This window comes from Patagioenas fasciata, chromosome 4 (assembly GCF_037038585.1).
Source record: "Patagioenas fasciata isolate bPatFas1 chromosome 4, bPatFas1.hap1, whole genome shotgun sequence".
NCBI lineage: Eukaryota > Metazoa > Chordata > Aves > Columbiformes > Columbidae > Patagioenas > Patagioenas fasciata.
This window is the reverse complement of record NC_092523.1, coordinates 53416717-53432346: the sequence shown is the minus strand read 5'-3', so window position 1 is coordinate 53432346 and position 15630 is coordinate 53416717. Positions and strand designations below refer to the sequence as shown.

The window sequence follows — 15630 nt, the reverse complement described above, 5'->3', positions numbered from 1 at the left end:
GACTATATTTGAATAAATGTTGATTTTTTGTTCAAGAATAAATGTAGATTGTTGTTCATGGAAAAAATAAGCCATCCCCGAAAATAAGCCCTCGTGCATCTTTTGGAGCAAAAATTAATATGAGACCCTGCCGTATTTTCAGGGAAACAGGGTAGCACAGAGCACAGTAGAAGGACCAATACCACTGAGAAATTTGCTCACATCCATACACGTTGTTGCTTTGCCTCCGAGCACCCAATCTTAGATGTTTAACCAGTGCACCCATTCAACTGAGCAAAACAAAGCAGCATCCAGCTCTCTAGGACCATGTTAAGGGCTTCAGAATTTTTTTCCAAGTGTGGCTGAGGGATAAGCCTGTCACCGTGCTTAAATAGCTTGTTCAGTTATTTTAAATGTAATGATTTGCTAACCATTCAGCGCAGGTATGTTCTGCATTTTACACAGTTGCAAATAAAACAGTAATGATTTCAGAGCCTATGAGCAGTAACTTTCAAGCAGTTATAGAAAATGTTAACTCCTTCTGTAAACAAAAACATTTTTAAAAAAATCTTTACTGCTGGCAAAGCATAAAAAATGGAACCAATTGGTCTTTTCATCTACTTATTAAAATTAACTTTGACATTAATAAATAATTGACATAATATATTATTCAGACATGTACATACAGAATTAAGTAGGATGTAAAGTGAAGGTTATTTATTTAAAAGGAAGCAATATATATGAAAAAGTGCTGTCATTCTAGAACAGCAGCAAGGTTGCAAATATATTGAACTTTATATGGCCCTGTTCTTGGAGGGAAGCCAGCTTTCCTGCTATTTCATGTTCTATTTGTTAAAGGCTTGCCTAGGAAAAGAAAATCCTAGCTCCAACATACTGAAATACACTAGTTTAACTCCAGGAAGTGATTCACTTGTCTAAATCCTTTCAAGAGTGACATGCCACACAGCTACTACTCTTTTTCATTAGATCAGAGAAGACTGACAGACAGCATCCAGGAGGGAGGACAGTGACAGTTTGTGGGTTGCAGGGCTGGACCAGTCACCCAGAACCCATCAAATCACAGTTCTCTTGAAAGGCTGACCAAATTCAATCCTGATTTATCCTGGGTTTCTCACTCTCCATCTCTCACGCTGGGAGGATGCCCCAGAACCTCCCATCTGACGTTCTCTACTCTTTATATTTATGCTAGAGTTAGGGCTCCAGTTCTTGAGTTCACTATTTCTGTGTTGATGGTAAAATATGATCCTTCTGTCCCAGCACTGTGTCCAGGTGTCCTGGTCTGGAGAGCCACCCTTGTCAGATGAGCCAGGTCATAAGCCAAACAAATAACATCGACAATGGGGGAGTCTGGATGGCCATCCAAGCTCAAACCCTAAACTGCACAATTTAGGATATGCAGACTGAGACTCCTGCACATCAGATTATGTTCCCCATTCACAAAATCACCCTCAGGACTATCCTATGCACTTTCGTAGTCATTTATCCCAGTATCAAGTCGCTGAATGACAAGAAACTGTGGCTTAGACATAGGCCTATGAAGACATTTCATATTCCCAAAGAACTTACTGTGATTGCAATGAATATGTTTGTCTATTTGCCTTGGATTTGCCACAGTGCAGAGAAAACTGGATTCAGCCTCCTGAATGTTCTCCCTCACAGTTGTATGGGCTACTTCCTCCCTTCAGCACCCTGCACGGAACAAGAGACTATCACTGGAAAAATGTCTTATTGAGCCTGCACTTTAAGCTTGCAAGTTTGCAGCCTAAATTTGGCCAGGCAGTGTTGTTGTTTTTTCTCAGGTAAGCATACCCAAGAGAAACCACATTAAAGGGTTACAAGCAGCCTTAAGAGAGACCTAACAAATGCAATCATGTCAAGAGGATAAATCTGAGCTGGCCCACACCAGCAAACTGCATCCCAAAACTGCACTGTACAAGGGGAAGTGAAATCAGTAAGGCAAACATCTCTCTGTCCTGCCCCAACTCAGGGCCTTGATATCAAGTTGTAGGTCTTCCTTCACACAGAAGCATTCAAACAAAGCACAGGCATTTTATGCCAACAACAACTTGACAATCAGATGCAGCAAGATACAAGCACGGATTCTGGCTGAACTGAGGGCCTGCACCTGCTCTATGTCAAGAGGAAGAGTGGGAACAGAATTTCCCAGACAGCATGGAGGCTACCTGAAAAGGGAAGATGATAAACTTGAGAGGAGGAGACAAAAACTGTCACAACTTTATCTGTGCAGATACAGAACTCATTGGTCAAAGACTGTCACTGCACAACAGGCAGTTTTCTTGTGTGACATCCTTCCTAGCCCAGCTGCATCATTAGGAAACATGCAATTCTTTCAGCAAAAAGAAATGTTGAACATCATGCAGGACACAATGATGGTCTCACAGAAAGGACCGAATAAAACTGTCACCAGGACCTCTGTGGCTCCTGGCTGTGGCATGATCCTCCTTTGCTTCAGCAATGTAAGAACCCGTATGTACTTCCCAAACTTGCTTGTCATTGCCCCTTCATCTTCTGTCTTTATTCTCCTCACACTCAGCTGTGGCTCAGAATTCTCATGAGGGACAGGAAGACTCTTCCCTGGGTAGGCACATTTAAGTAATGAGATTGGCTGCTCCACAACTCCCCTTTATTTGCTGGGCACCGAGTATATCACGTTATCTGCATGTATTTCCTAGTTACTGGGAGCAATTAAGTATTAAATTCATGATCTAGCTTGAAGTATTTCTTCCTTGCGTTACTTTGAAATTAAATTATCAGTGCAAATAGGGGAGGTGGAGGAAGTTAGAATAAGTTGTGTCTATTTTTTAGATAAATTCTTAGTATTTCTCAGGACTGAGAAAGGCCGGAGCATACTCATTACTTTGATTACTGGTTATGATAATTTTAGTTATACTAATCTATTATAAATCTTTTAAAGCTTAATCCTGAGATGCCACTTGCATTTCTTCTTGCTCTCTTTTAAAAGATTAATTTTCCATGTAAACAGACCCAAAATCTCTTGCTGTCAATTGACCACAAAAAAACCGATTGTCACAGTGGTCACAGAAATGGCCTGAATTATGAGAAAACATGTACTTTGCTTCCACTATAAGCATTTCTTACACCTTTCGCATATCCAAACATTTATTCATCCCTCCCACATGAGAGGCATATCACACTCTGGCTAGGGACAGCCTAAGTAAAGTGTAGGGGAATCATGCAGCCTCATTTCAACATCCCAGATTTCTCCAGGAGCTTTCACATGGTCAGACTTTTCATGACTAAAGAAATCTTCAGTCTGCACAGAAAACCATCTTAGGGCATCTTTTATACAAAGGTTTAAAAGCAAAGAACAAAGCACTCATGAAGCCAAATACTAAGACAGAGATTTTAAGATTGCCATTTTGGAAGCTGATGTATCCACTCTACCTTATCTCATCCGGAGGAGAAATCTAACATCAAGCTCCCACTCTGCAAAACTGGAGTAGCCCCTCCCTGCCTCACAGCACATATTAGGGCCACTTCTTTTAAACCTCTAAATTGCCCAGACAATTAATGAGGGATTATATGAGCTGAAGGACCACATGCACCATAAATCAAGAGAACAGAATGGCCCATGTGTTGCTTGATAAGGCCATATGCCATTGGTGTGATGCTCTAGAGGAGCCCTCCTGCCTACACATCCACAGTTACTAACCACAGATATCAGTAAGCATATGTCTGACTTCTCAGGCCAAAACCCCTTCTTAATAACTAAAAAAGAAGGTTGCACCAGAACTACTATAAAGCAACTTGACAGGAAAGCCTCAGTCTGCTACGTGAGGAAGAAAGACCCAGTTTAAGCTATTAAGATCTATATCTAGTAAGATAAACACAGACTATCATCAGCTTCACACAGTCCTTTCAGCAACATGTCCAAAATGAGCATTTCAAACCACGGTGCATCTGCTTTTTTGTTCAGTTGCTATTTTAAGCCCAGATTGGCACCTAATAAATCCAGATCAGGAGTTCACATGACGTGTCATGAAAACAAGTGATACAGTTTCCCAACAGGCCTGAGGCTGAGTTTCGTCCCAAAGGACTTCTAGGCTCACAGCACTCAAGCAATTTAGAAAACATTTATTTAGAGAGAGGCTGGTCAAATGCTATTCTTTTCTGTCTGAAGGCTGGCAGGAAACTAGATGCCCCGGGAACAAATGAACTTTGAGCATCATACTTAGGGTCCAGGCTCTGTTTAATTCTAAAAATCATATTTCTAATCTTATCAGATTTCTTTTACCTGGATTAATTTTCTTTTAATTCAGTGTCTTTTTCATTGCAAAACATAACCATTCTTTCTACTTTATCCTACGATTCATCATGGAGGAGAACTTTCCTCTTCTGATCAGTGCTAGAGCCTAACAACTTTGCAATTTTAAGAACACCAGGATCTCTTTTACATAAGGATCTCTTTCCCAGCAATAGCTTGAGAACATTCAGCTATTCAAGAAAAAAAAAAAAAAAAAAAGGCTTCCTTGCTTTGTGAACTGTTGAGAATCCAGCTTATGATTTGGCAAGCTCGAATGCATTTCCAATAAAGTGGCTGTCAGACAGTCACAAACAAAATGCAAAACACGGTTTCTGCACAGCGAGAAGAAAGGCTGGAAGTGGTTGAATGTTGTTGGTATTGACAGAGCAGCTCAGCCATCTTTGTTCTGAAGGTGGAACAATTTTTTTTTTTTTTCTCCTCATTTCTTTTCTAAAGCTGTTAAGATCTCATTCCACATGCCTGTGCTGGCATACAGGTATCTGGTTCAAACAAAAGTGTCAGTATTCCTCTGCCTCAGTTGCTTTCTTCAGTCAGAGTCCTGTATCACAGCACTAACTAGAAGGGATGGAAACAGATTACTCTCAACACAAATGACTCTCTTGGCTTTTTCTTTGTTCACCATGTGGCAAACTGAGTGTTGCCTGAAAGCAGCTCAGCACAGTGCCAGGGCTGGGCTGTAACGAGGCTCAAAATGGTGTCCTTAGGGCAAGTCTTATATGGCCTCATGTGGAGCCTGACACCTGCCTCCCGCTTCTCACTTGCAATTATTTTGTGTTAATTGCTGCTAGTGCCTGTCGCCCCTGAGTGCCATGGAAGCTGACACAAAGCAGCTCTGCTTAACTTATCCTCTTTCCTGCCGCTTTGCCTAAAAGGCTCCATCTGTTCTCTGGGAATGAAATCCTCCTGCTAGGACCTTTGTCCACTCAGTAACTACAGAGGACAACCCATCCTTGCTGCCCTGGAAAAAAGGCCTGTTTTGTCATGCACTGGTTGCTCTGCTCCTATGACTAGTGCAGCAAAGAAAGATTTCATATAATCACAGAATCCTAGGATAGTTTGGGTTGGAAGGGACCTTCCAAGCTCATTCAATCCAACCCCCTGCCATGAGCAGGGACATCTTCACTCAGATCAGGTTGCTCAGGGCCCTGTTCAGCCTGGCCTGGGATGTCTCCAGGGATGGGGCATCCACCACCTTTCTGAGCAGCCTGGGCCAATGTCTCACCACCCTGAGGGTCAAAAATTTCTTTCTCATGTCTAGTCTGAATCTCCCCTCCTTTAGTTTAAAACTCGTACCCCTTGTCCTATAACAACAGGCCCTGCTAAAAAGTCTGTCCCCACCTTTCTTCTAGGCGCCTTTTAAGTACTGAAAGGCCTGGTTCTAAATCCTTCAGCCACATCCTTGGTTAACTATCTTTGTACTACACCTTCAATTTCTGAAGTTTCCCAGGGGGCTGGCAGGCTAGTTCTCATTAGTTTTAATAGGAACTGAGCATCTAAACCTGGTGGGCAGGTTTGAAATGTTCAGCCTATTAATTCAGATGGTAGAGCATGCCATACTGTTATCTTACAATTTTTGCCAAGCTGTTCAGATTTATAGACCTGGCTGACCCTAACTAAAATCAGGAGATAAAGCCTGGGGGTGTGGTGGGGGTTAATACCAAGTAACAATAAAGGAAAATTGATCTCATCAGTTTTTAAAGCAGCCCAAAAATTCTCCAATGTTCAGCACTGGTGCACAAAATGGGTTCTATCCAGAAGTTACAAGACTGCTGGTTAAGGTTGTCCAGCCATCCCACCACTGCTCTGTTCAGCAAGGTTTGCTCATCTGTTTAGCCATGGGAGGCTACAGAAAAGCCAATGTTTCAAAAACCTTTGTTTAAACACTGAAATAACTGATCCAATTTGAAAAACTGCTAATCCTCCAGCAATCCTTGAGGTAAGTCTTGGCTTTGTTTCTGTCCTATGGGACTCTCTCACTTAGCCTGTGGATATCTTCACTTCTTTTAGAGGAAGAATGTTTTCTCTCCAGCAGAGAAGAAGAGGTGCAAAATTCTCCCAGGATATCTTTGGTTTTCACCCCCTTCAGCATGACTTGGTAGGCATATAGTAATGGCCAAAGTATAGCTGAATGGAGGTTCCGCTTTGTTTAAATTGAAAGTTGCTCGTTTTTTTCTCTATTGAACAATTCAAAGGGCATCAGAAACTAGTGGAGCTATTGAAACCCACAGCCAGAAATAGTGCAGAATCAGACCCTTTAATGAGAACTAGTATCTCTATTCATTAAATAAGTCCTGTCTCCATTATGGGCTCAGCATTTCCAGCTCAGCCAAGCTAGATGAAGTTTTCCTTTCAGTCTCAGCAGCTGTTTTCCTTTACTTTCCAACTAAAAAATAATCTAGCACTGCCATAACCATCCCATTCTCCACCCCACGCCCCCATTGAAAAGAAAAGAGTAGATAACTAGTCAGGTCAGAAACTAGTTTGAGCGTACCCACTTGAAGGTCTATTTAACATCTAAGCCAGTGTTGAAATACATCCACATATACTAATCCTTCTCATCTATGGCTGGTAAATCTTTGTACAAGCAGAGAATACCACATAGCTAAAAGAAATCATGAGCGAACCACCTCTGAATATATTTTGAATGCAAATATTTCTGCCCTATGTCCAATCCTGCTGGTAGGTCATTTGCAAATCAGGTTTTAGTGATAGTTTTGTAGCTAGATTATAGAAAGCCAGTGACCCTGGGTAACAAATATTCTCTATATAATCACAAATACATCTTAATATAAATATATGTTCTGGTGTGTAACGCTACCTCAGGTGATTCTGAAATACTCTTGTGGTCACTTCTGGCACCTATAGTTCAACCCCATTTCATTTTGTAACCTGAGATCCTCATCTGAACTACATTTCCATAAGGTCCCACTTCCCAGGCGATTTCTGGGATACATTGAGGTGTTCTGACCTATCGATGAGGACATGGAGAGATATCTTAACGGCAGGAGGAAGCAATAGCATGCTTCATATCACAGGTTCAGTTATATTAATGCTGGAGGCTTCATGGTTAGAGGAACCCACGTTGTTATGCATTTTCCTTCAAGAAGGGATCTTCTACTGACTGTGCTAGATACAAAAGTCTAAATGGATGAAAGGGGACAGTAGAAAGCTAAAGGCATTCTAGCAGAGTCCTCAGGTTTGGTCTTGCAGTGTGTGGAGCAATACTGAGATTACAGACCATGACTGGGCTCAGCAGAAAATGGTCAATGGCCTCCAGGAATCAAGGGGGAGTTCCTGGTGTAGACAAACCTAGAATGGCAAAGCCAAACTCAGCAAGGAGTACTGCTGCACAAAAAGATCATCACTTCACTGTGCACAAAGTCAGAGAACACGTTCAGCTCACCTGAAATAGGGGATAGTTTAAAGATAAAAGTATTTGTACACCAATCAACCTTTATGATCATAAGTATAGCTGAAAACTGATGACTTAATTTTTTTTTTTTTTTTTTTTTCAGTTTGGTTGTGAATATTTTGCAAGTTTTCCAAATAACATGAGTAGAGAAAGGGGTCTGCTCTTCTACCAGTGGAAGGGGAACAGAGCCTGTTTCTGGCGACCTCCCCAGCAGCAGGATTTTCCAGCTGTCTAAGTTTAAGGGTGACCTTGACTCAAGGTTGAGGAACAGAACAGTATTTGAATTCCACCCATCTCTAATGAGTGCTAAAAATCGTGCTTCTGAAGCCTGTCAACTTTCTTTTAACTTTGAGAACTGTTTTTACTGTAAGAAAATCAGAAATGTCTCCTAGGCAACACTAGCAAACAGAACAGGAGGTAGTAGGGAATCAATCAATACAGGCAATAAGAAGGTAAAGAGGTTGCTGCATCACAAATGTTGATATGACACGTATGCTAAGGAGATTTAATCTACCTTCATCCTTGATGAAAAACTGTATCTTTTTTTAATAGGGGTTTTTAACACAATTTCCATTTAATACAGTGGGAATGGCATGACAAAAACCTCAACCTTAATGGGTGATATTTTTGTAGTAAATTCTTAGTAAAACACTATTATGGTATCGTCAGAATCCTAAACTATTTAAGGCAATGAATAATTTATTTTCTTGTTCATGTCTAGTGAAGCTTTCATCATTATAGTCACAACTATTTCTACTAATTATTATTACAAATAGCAAAAAAATGTATTAGGAAAAAGCATATGACAACTAAGTCAGCAAGCATCCGTTTGTGTGATCTGAATATCAAGATCATGTGTGATAGTTAATCGGTATATCACAGTTGCAGAAAAACACTGTGATGCCATTTTGAAAAGCACACATTTGAAATAATTTTGACAGCTTTCTTGAATTTCCTGTACTTTCTGTGTGCAAGAATGCCTGAATGCCCAACACACTGATGTGCATCAGATTGAAGTCCAGCTGAGTTCCTGAAGTTTAGCTTCTGAGGAAGAACTGTGCTGTATAACACAGACTTGGAGCAGCCAGGCTGTGTCCAGACAGAACTGCACGCTGGCCAAAATGCACAATTAAGAAGTGGAAATTGTCAAAGTGGAAAAGACCTGGAAATCATAAAAGTTGGGCTGAAGGGATATTTCCTCAAAGAAAAACAAAACAGGAAACCCCAGCAACTCAGCCTTACAAAGAAATCATGCACATTTTTTTTTTTTTTTAATACCCTACAGTTCCTGGAGAACTTTGGGGGGCCACCATGCTTATTATGCTTTTCTGCCTCCGTGTTCCATATTCCATAAGTCTTTCACTGTAACATTTGTGTTACAACAATAGGGGCATCTGCGTGCAAGCAGTTTAGTTGTGAGTTATGATTTTGTCTGCTCCTGCTGTTCATACCTCACCTGAAGTCCAAATGTGCTCTCCTTAACATCATAATCACCTACACAGCAACCTATGTTGATGTCACAAGCAAAGGGTTATGACTTCAGCTGAGAGACCAGTAGGAACAGAAGGGCTCACATAAAGAGAGATAATCTGCATGCAAATGTCTCCGTTTAAGAGACAAAAACAAGTGAGAGTCATTAATTACAAAGTGATATGCTAGCTGAATTGCATTCTCATGGAATATTTTTCAGACTGTATGAAGCATTCAGTGCATCTTAAAAGAAAAAAAGAAAGGACAAGCTGGCTTCAAATCTCTGCTGTTACCAACTGGCACAGATCACTGGATTCTAACCCACCTGCAATCTGCAGCAAATTGTGGTTTGTGTTTTGCTCGCAGTCATGAGGAGGCTGTTGATTCACTCTGTTTTTATCAGGCAGTCCCAATTTCAATTATTTTCTAAATCTGCAACTGTCTGTGCTCAGAGAATGAGTATGCCAGAGAGTTGCACTAGAGCTTGGCATCAGCTGTTATTAAATAAAACAGTTGAACAGCAGATGCACATTTAGAGACCTTACTTGCTCACATGGCATGTGCCAGCTGAACCTTAGTGCCACTAAACAAGCAAATAGTCTGCAGTGGGTAGACTGTCACCCGTACTGGTTTCATTCAAAGGCCAGGAGCATAGAAGCATGTCTACACACCAAGGGATGCAACTCTCCATCATCAGCCAGGAGAGCCTCTGTTGTTGGTCTTGTCTCTGTGCTGTCAGGTTGCACTTGAAGACTGCTTGGACAGTCTTAAAACAAACATAGAATCACAGAGTAGTTTGGGTTGGAAGGAACCTTCCAAGCTCATCCAGTCCAACCCCCTGCCATGAGCAGGGACATCTTCACCCAGATCAGGTTGCTCAGAGCCCCATCCGGCCTGGCCTGGGATATCTCCAGGGATGGGGCATCCACCACCTCTCTGGGTAACCTGGGCCAGTGTCTCACTATCCTCAGGGTCAAAAATTCTTCCTCATGTCTGGCCCGAATCTCCCCTCCTTTACTTTAAAACCGTCACCCCTTGTCCTGTTGTAACAGGCTGGAAGCCACAATTTAATGATAGGGTTAAGATAAAGACGGAACCCTTTTTTGTTTACTGAAATTCTGCCTCAGAAAAAAAACTGAGGTTGAGAACACAAGTAAACAATGGGAAAAAAGTTTTTTCTAAAAAAAAAATGCAAAATCCTGATGCATGCATGAACAGAAGCCAAACAGCAGTAATTCACAGTGAGACAGTAGAAAGAGTAAAGGAGATGTACTATAAAGTTGTACTCTAAATTAAACACATTGAGACAGTAAACACTAACCTATGCAATGGACATGACAGATGTAAGTAAGTAATAAGGCAATGGAATGGGCATGGAAGAAAAGTTAAACACAAGGGATATTGATAAAAAATTATATCTATCTCAGGGCTGATACACAGCATGCAAGGCATATGCCTTCAAGGGCATAAGGGGTTTCCCCTGTGGTACATTATCTGGTAAAGTAGAAGTTCATTATTCAAACCACCCCAGCAGAGCCATGTTTTAAGAATATATATTTTCATACTTTCTAAAAGCAATAAAGGAGCTGTTGCTGTGCATAATCTTCAGATCTGTTTAAAAGACATTGCTTACAGATGAGGGAGGTCTTATCATTGCATGCAGTAAGGTGAGAATCCTGGAGAACTGAGAGGCTTCTATCATCGCTTCAGAAGAGAGAGGCAATGGAAAACATCTGAAAGACTCCACTGCTGGCTGTCTCCACCCAGAGAAGCTACATAGATCTTCAGCATTTTAGTCTGCAGTCCACTCTCTGAAAATGGTGCACTTGAATGAAGCAAAACAAGAAAGGGAATTTTCCAACAACAAGAAAGACTTAAAAAATCTGAATTGGTTTAAAATGTCTAGTGTCTGCCTTGCGAGGTTTTATCATTCAACAAAGCAATCCGATGACACTCCAATTTTTGTCCTATCATATTTGTGTTTTCCTGTTCATCATTCCAGAAAAATCCCTCAGAAAATGTAGGGACCAAAAACTAAAATGCAGTGTCCAGGAAGCCAACTTATATTTGGAGTACTTTCATTAATTCAAGAGGAATGAAAGATGATGGCTTTGGGGACAAATGACATTCCCTGTCAAGAATTTAAAAAAAAAAAAAAAAAATGGCAGAAGGCAAAATCCTCTTCTGGAAAAAATAATATTAATGTGGTGTTGAATGAGCAAAGCAATGGAGATTGCCAATAGGTAGAAGATGAAAATGAAGTAAAATAGAAACAGAATCAGGTTGAGGACAAAAAACCTGTATGTGTGGCAAACACCTAGATACATAAATGAAAGCACAGATGCAGCACAGAGTTAAGCCAAGGGTCTGAACTGACTTACAGCAATACATGAAAGTTATTACAAAGTCTGTGAAGAGTACAAAGGTGGTGTTAGACTAATAAAAATGTTAAACAGCTAATTAACTTTGCAGGTCTAGACAAGGAAATGCTGCAAGTGCACTGCAATCTCGGCCATACATTGCTTCAGGCGTGCTGGAATCAACAGTCTCTAGATTGCTCATTGTATTTCTGCTCTGGTCTATGTTCCATAGCCCACCTACCTGGGAAAATCACTTTCTTGTGAACCTTCTCCCCTGCTGTGATTTCTGCCAGACCTCCTCCACCGCCCTTCACCTGCACAGAAAAACAAGGGATTTCCCAGTGACCACCATGAGCAAAAGAATGAGAATTGCTGTCATAACACATCACCCTACAGTCCATCCTCACATTCAGCCTCAAGGTTCCACTGCAAATCTCCAAAGGTGTTACCAAGGTGACATCTTCCCAGAGGATGTCTTTCTCTCCTCGTGTATCGCGCTGAACTAGTCAACATGAATGAAAACACTGCAGCTGATGGACTAAATTCCAACAATTAGAAGACCCACGATAGCAGCAGGTTCCTGAGTTTGCAGTATGCTGGCCTGTCATATCCCCACCACCAGCTCAAAAATTGAGAAAAAAAAAAGCTTCAAATCTATTAGATGACTGCTAGCTGAGTGAACAGAGTTTACCATCTTCTAACGTACAAAATTTGTACTATGCAACAAGAAGGTGAAACTGCTTTATTTTGCCTGATTTCCTAGTGGGAAGAAGTAGTTATAAAATTACCTGCTCTTTGTTAATCCAAAAAGGAGGCAGTCAAGCAGCACACAGGCATCAGTTTGCCATTGAGCCTCTCTGCTTCCTACAATGAGCTATGACAGTCCTGGGGACTACAACAGCTGGCAAGGAACCGTGTGTAGTCATCTCCAGCACAACTTGGGTAAAGATGGTGGCTTTGACTGACATGGCATTTCTTCAAGTTGTGCGCGTGTCTCTAAATTAAATGTTCTGATGGATGCATTCTAGTAAATTACGCCAAATAGAAAACATCCCAGAAAGTTAATTAATCACCTTTCAGTGGGTAAATGTTTAAATGCTTGCATTCCATTTTCCAGAAAGACCTAGCAGCTCTTTTCCCAAGGTATCAGACTGACTCAGAAACCCGCAAACAACCACTGAGACATTTTCAGAGGCTTATGCCTGAATTTTTAATTGCCTAATTTTACCATAAGATTTCTAGTTGCAGAAAGAGTGAAGACAAGTCTCACAGAGATTTATATCTCCAGGGGAACTCCTCTCTGGTGGATTCTCAAGTGTCTAATGGGGCAGAAAATAATATTGCTGTGCTTCCCTCCTGGAGGTTTTAGGAGGCTCTTTCTTGACTGCCTAAGCCCATAATTTCATTAAAGTTGTCAAATACATTTTTTACTCCTCTATTCTGTCAAATTTCATTGAAACAGTCTGGTATAAAGCTAGGGTTTGGGACACACATATGTAACTTCACACAGCTACAGTCACTACGTGATTGTATTGACTACATTTTTCAAGTCAGACAAAAAAACATCCTACAGATTTTCAAAGGTACATAAGCAATACTTCTGGAACTTGCAAGTGATTTAATTGGCTGCATCCACATTTAAGTGCTCTGACTGAAGTCAACAGCAGTATTTTAATAAACAACTCCTGTTGCTTTTAAGAGGATTTACCACTTGAGTAGCATGAAGGATCTGTGCAGTAGAAGCCTGGCTGATACTGAGAGAAAGCAGAACTCAGGCTTAATTCTCACCCACCTTTAAAACTCCAGTGTTGAGAGCCATAGTCCCACGGCCTTTCAGTGAGGCTTGGTTTCACAGAATCACAGAATCATAGAACATTAGGGAACGGAAGGGACCTCAAAATATCACCTAGTCCAATCCCCCTGCTGGAGCAGGAACACTTAGATGAGGTTACACAGGAATGTGTCTAGGCGGGTTTTGAATGTCTTCAGAGAAGGAGACTCCACAACCCCCCTGGGCAGCCTGTTCCAGCGTTGTGTCACCCTCACTGAGAAGAAATTTCTTCTCATATTTAAGTGGAACCTCCTGTGTTCCAGTTTGGAACCATTACTCCTTGTCCTACCACTGGTTGTCACCGAGAAGAGCCTGGCTCCATCCTCATGACACTCACCCTTTATATATTTATAAACATTAACAAGGTCACTCCTCAGTCTTCTACAAGCTAAAGAGACCCAGCTCCCTCAGCCTTTCCTCATAAGGGAGATGCTCCACTCCCTTAATCATCTTTGTTGCCCTATGCTGGACTCTCTCCAGCAGTTCCCTGTCCTTCTTGAACTGAGGGGCCCGGAACTGGACACAGTATTACAGGTGTGGTCTCACCAGGGCAGAGTAGAGGGGAAGGAGAACCTCTCTCGACCTACTAACCACCCCCCTTCTAATACACCCCAGGATGCCATTGGCCTTCCTGGCCACAAGGACACAGTGCTGGCTCATGGTCATCCTGCTGTTCACCAGGACCCCCAGGTCCCTTTCCCCTACACTGCTCTCTAATAGGTCATTCCCCAACCTATACTGGAACCTGGGGTTGTTCCTGCCCAGATGCAAGACTCTACACTTTCCCTTGTTATGTTTCATTACATTTTTCCCTGCCCAATTCTCCAGCCTGTCCAGGTCTCGCTGGATTGCAGCACAGCCTTCTGGCGTGTCAGCCACTCCTCCCAGCTTGGTGTCATCAGCAAACTTGATGACAGTGCACTCTATTCCCTCATCCAAGTCATTGATGAATATATTGAATAATACAGGCCCCAGTACTGACTCTTGAGGCACTCCACTAGATACAGGCCTCCAACTGGACTCTGCCCCATTGACCACGACCCTCTGGCTTCTTTCCTTCAGCCAGTTCACAGTCCACCTCACTACCTGATCGTCCAGACCGCACTGCCTCAATTTAGCTGTGAGGATGCTGTGGGAGACTGTGTCAAAAGCTTTACTGAAGTCAAGGTAAACCACATCCACCACTCTATCATCATCCATCCACCTCGTTATGTCCTCATAAAAGGCAATGAGGATGGTCAAACATGACTTTTCCCTGGTGAAGCCAGGTTGACTGCCCCTAATGAACCTCTTATCCTTGATATGCCTTGAGATGGCACCAAGAATAAGTTGGTCCATCACTTTTCCAGGCATGGAGGTGAGGCTGACCAATCTATAGTTACCTGGATCCTCCTTCTTGCCCTTTTTGAAGACCGGAGTGACATTTCCTTTCCGTCAGTCCTCAGGCACCTCTCCCATTTCCTGAGACTTGGCAAAGATGATGGAGAGTGGTCCAGTAATGACCTCAGCCATCTCCCTCAGCACCCATGGATGCCTCCCATCTGGATCCATAGATTTATGGCTGTCCAGATTGCCTAATTGCTCCCTAACCCAGTCCTCCACAACCAAGCCAAACTCCTCCATTGTCCTGACTTCCTCTGGGACCTCAGCAGTACGGGGCTCCTCAGGACAGCTTCCAGCAGAGTAACTCTTCCTTCTCTGTATCTTCTGTCGCCAGGGCACACACCTTATTCAGTAGTGGGCCTACATTGCCTCTGGTGTTAGTTTTATCTGCCACATATTAGAAAAAGCTCTACCTGTTGTCCTTTACCTCTCTCACCAGGTTTAACTCTAGGGAGGCCTTAGCTTTCCTAGTTGCCTCCCTACACCCTCTGATTTATTTTCTTGCCAAATGGCCAGTCCCTTGTTCCATGATCTATAAACTCTCCTCTTCCACTTGAGCTTACCCAGGAGTTCCCTGTTTACCCACGCAGATCTCCTGGCTCCCTTCCTTGACTTCCTACGTGTCAGGATGCTCTGATCTTGAGCCTGATCTTGAACACTAACCAACTATCTTCAGCCCCTTTACCTTCAAGCAGCCTTGCCCACGGGATTTCCCCTAGCAATTGTTTGAAAAGGCCAAAGTTTGCCCTGCTGAAGTCCAGGGTTGTGATTCTGCTTGCTACTCTGTTCCTGCCACACGAGATCCTGAACTCTACCATTTCATGGTCGCTGCAACCAAGGCAGCCCTCAACCATTAACGCTTCAACCA

The 15630-nt window shown here is 42.2% G+C and overlaps 1 long non-coding RNA gene across 1 annotated transcript; it reads right to left on the bottom strand.

The window, feature by feature from the left end:
- Window positions 1-10817: 10817 nt before the first annotated feature.
- LOC139827925 (uncharacterized) lies at window positions 10818-12340 on the bottom strand. Its single transcript, XR_011739064.1, has 3 exons — window positions 11956-12340; window positions 11790-11862; window positions 10818-11013 (listed from the first exon to the last, which is right to left on the bottom strand). It is a non-coding gene; the product is annotated as an uncharacterized lncRNA (long non-coding RNA).
- Between the last annotated feature and the right edge of the window lie 3290 nt (window positions 12341-15630).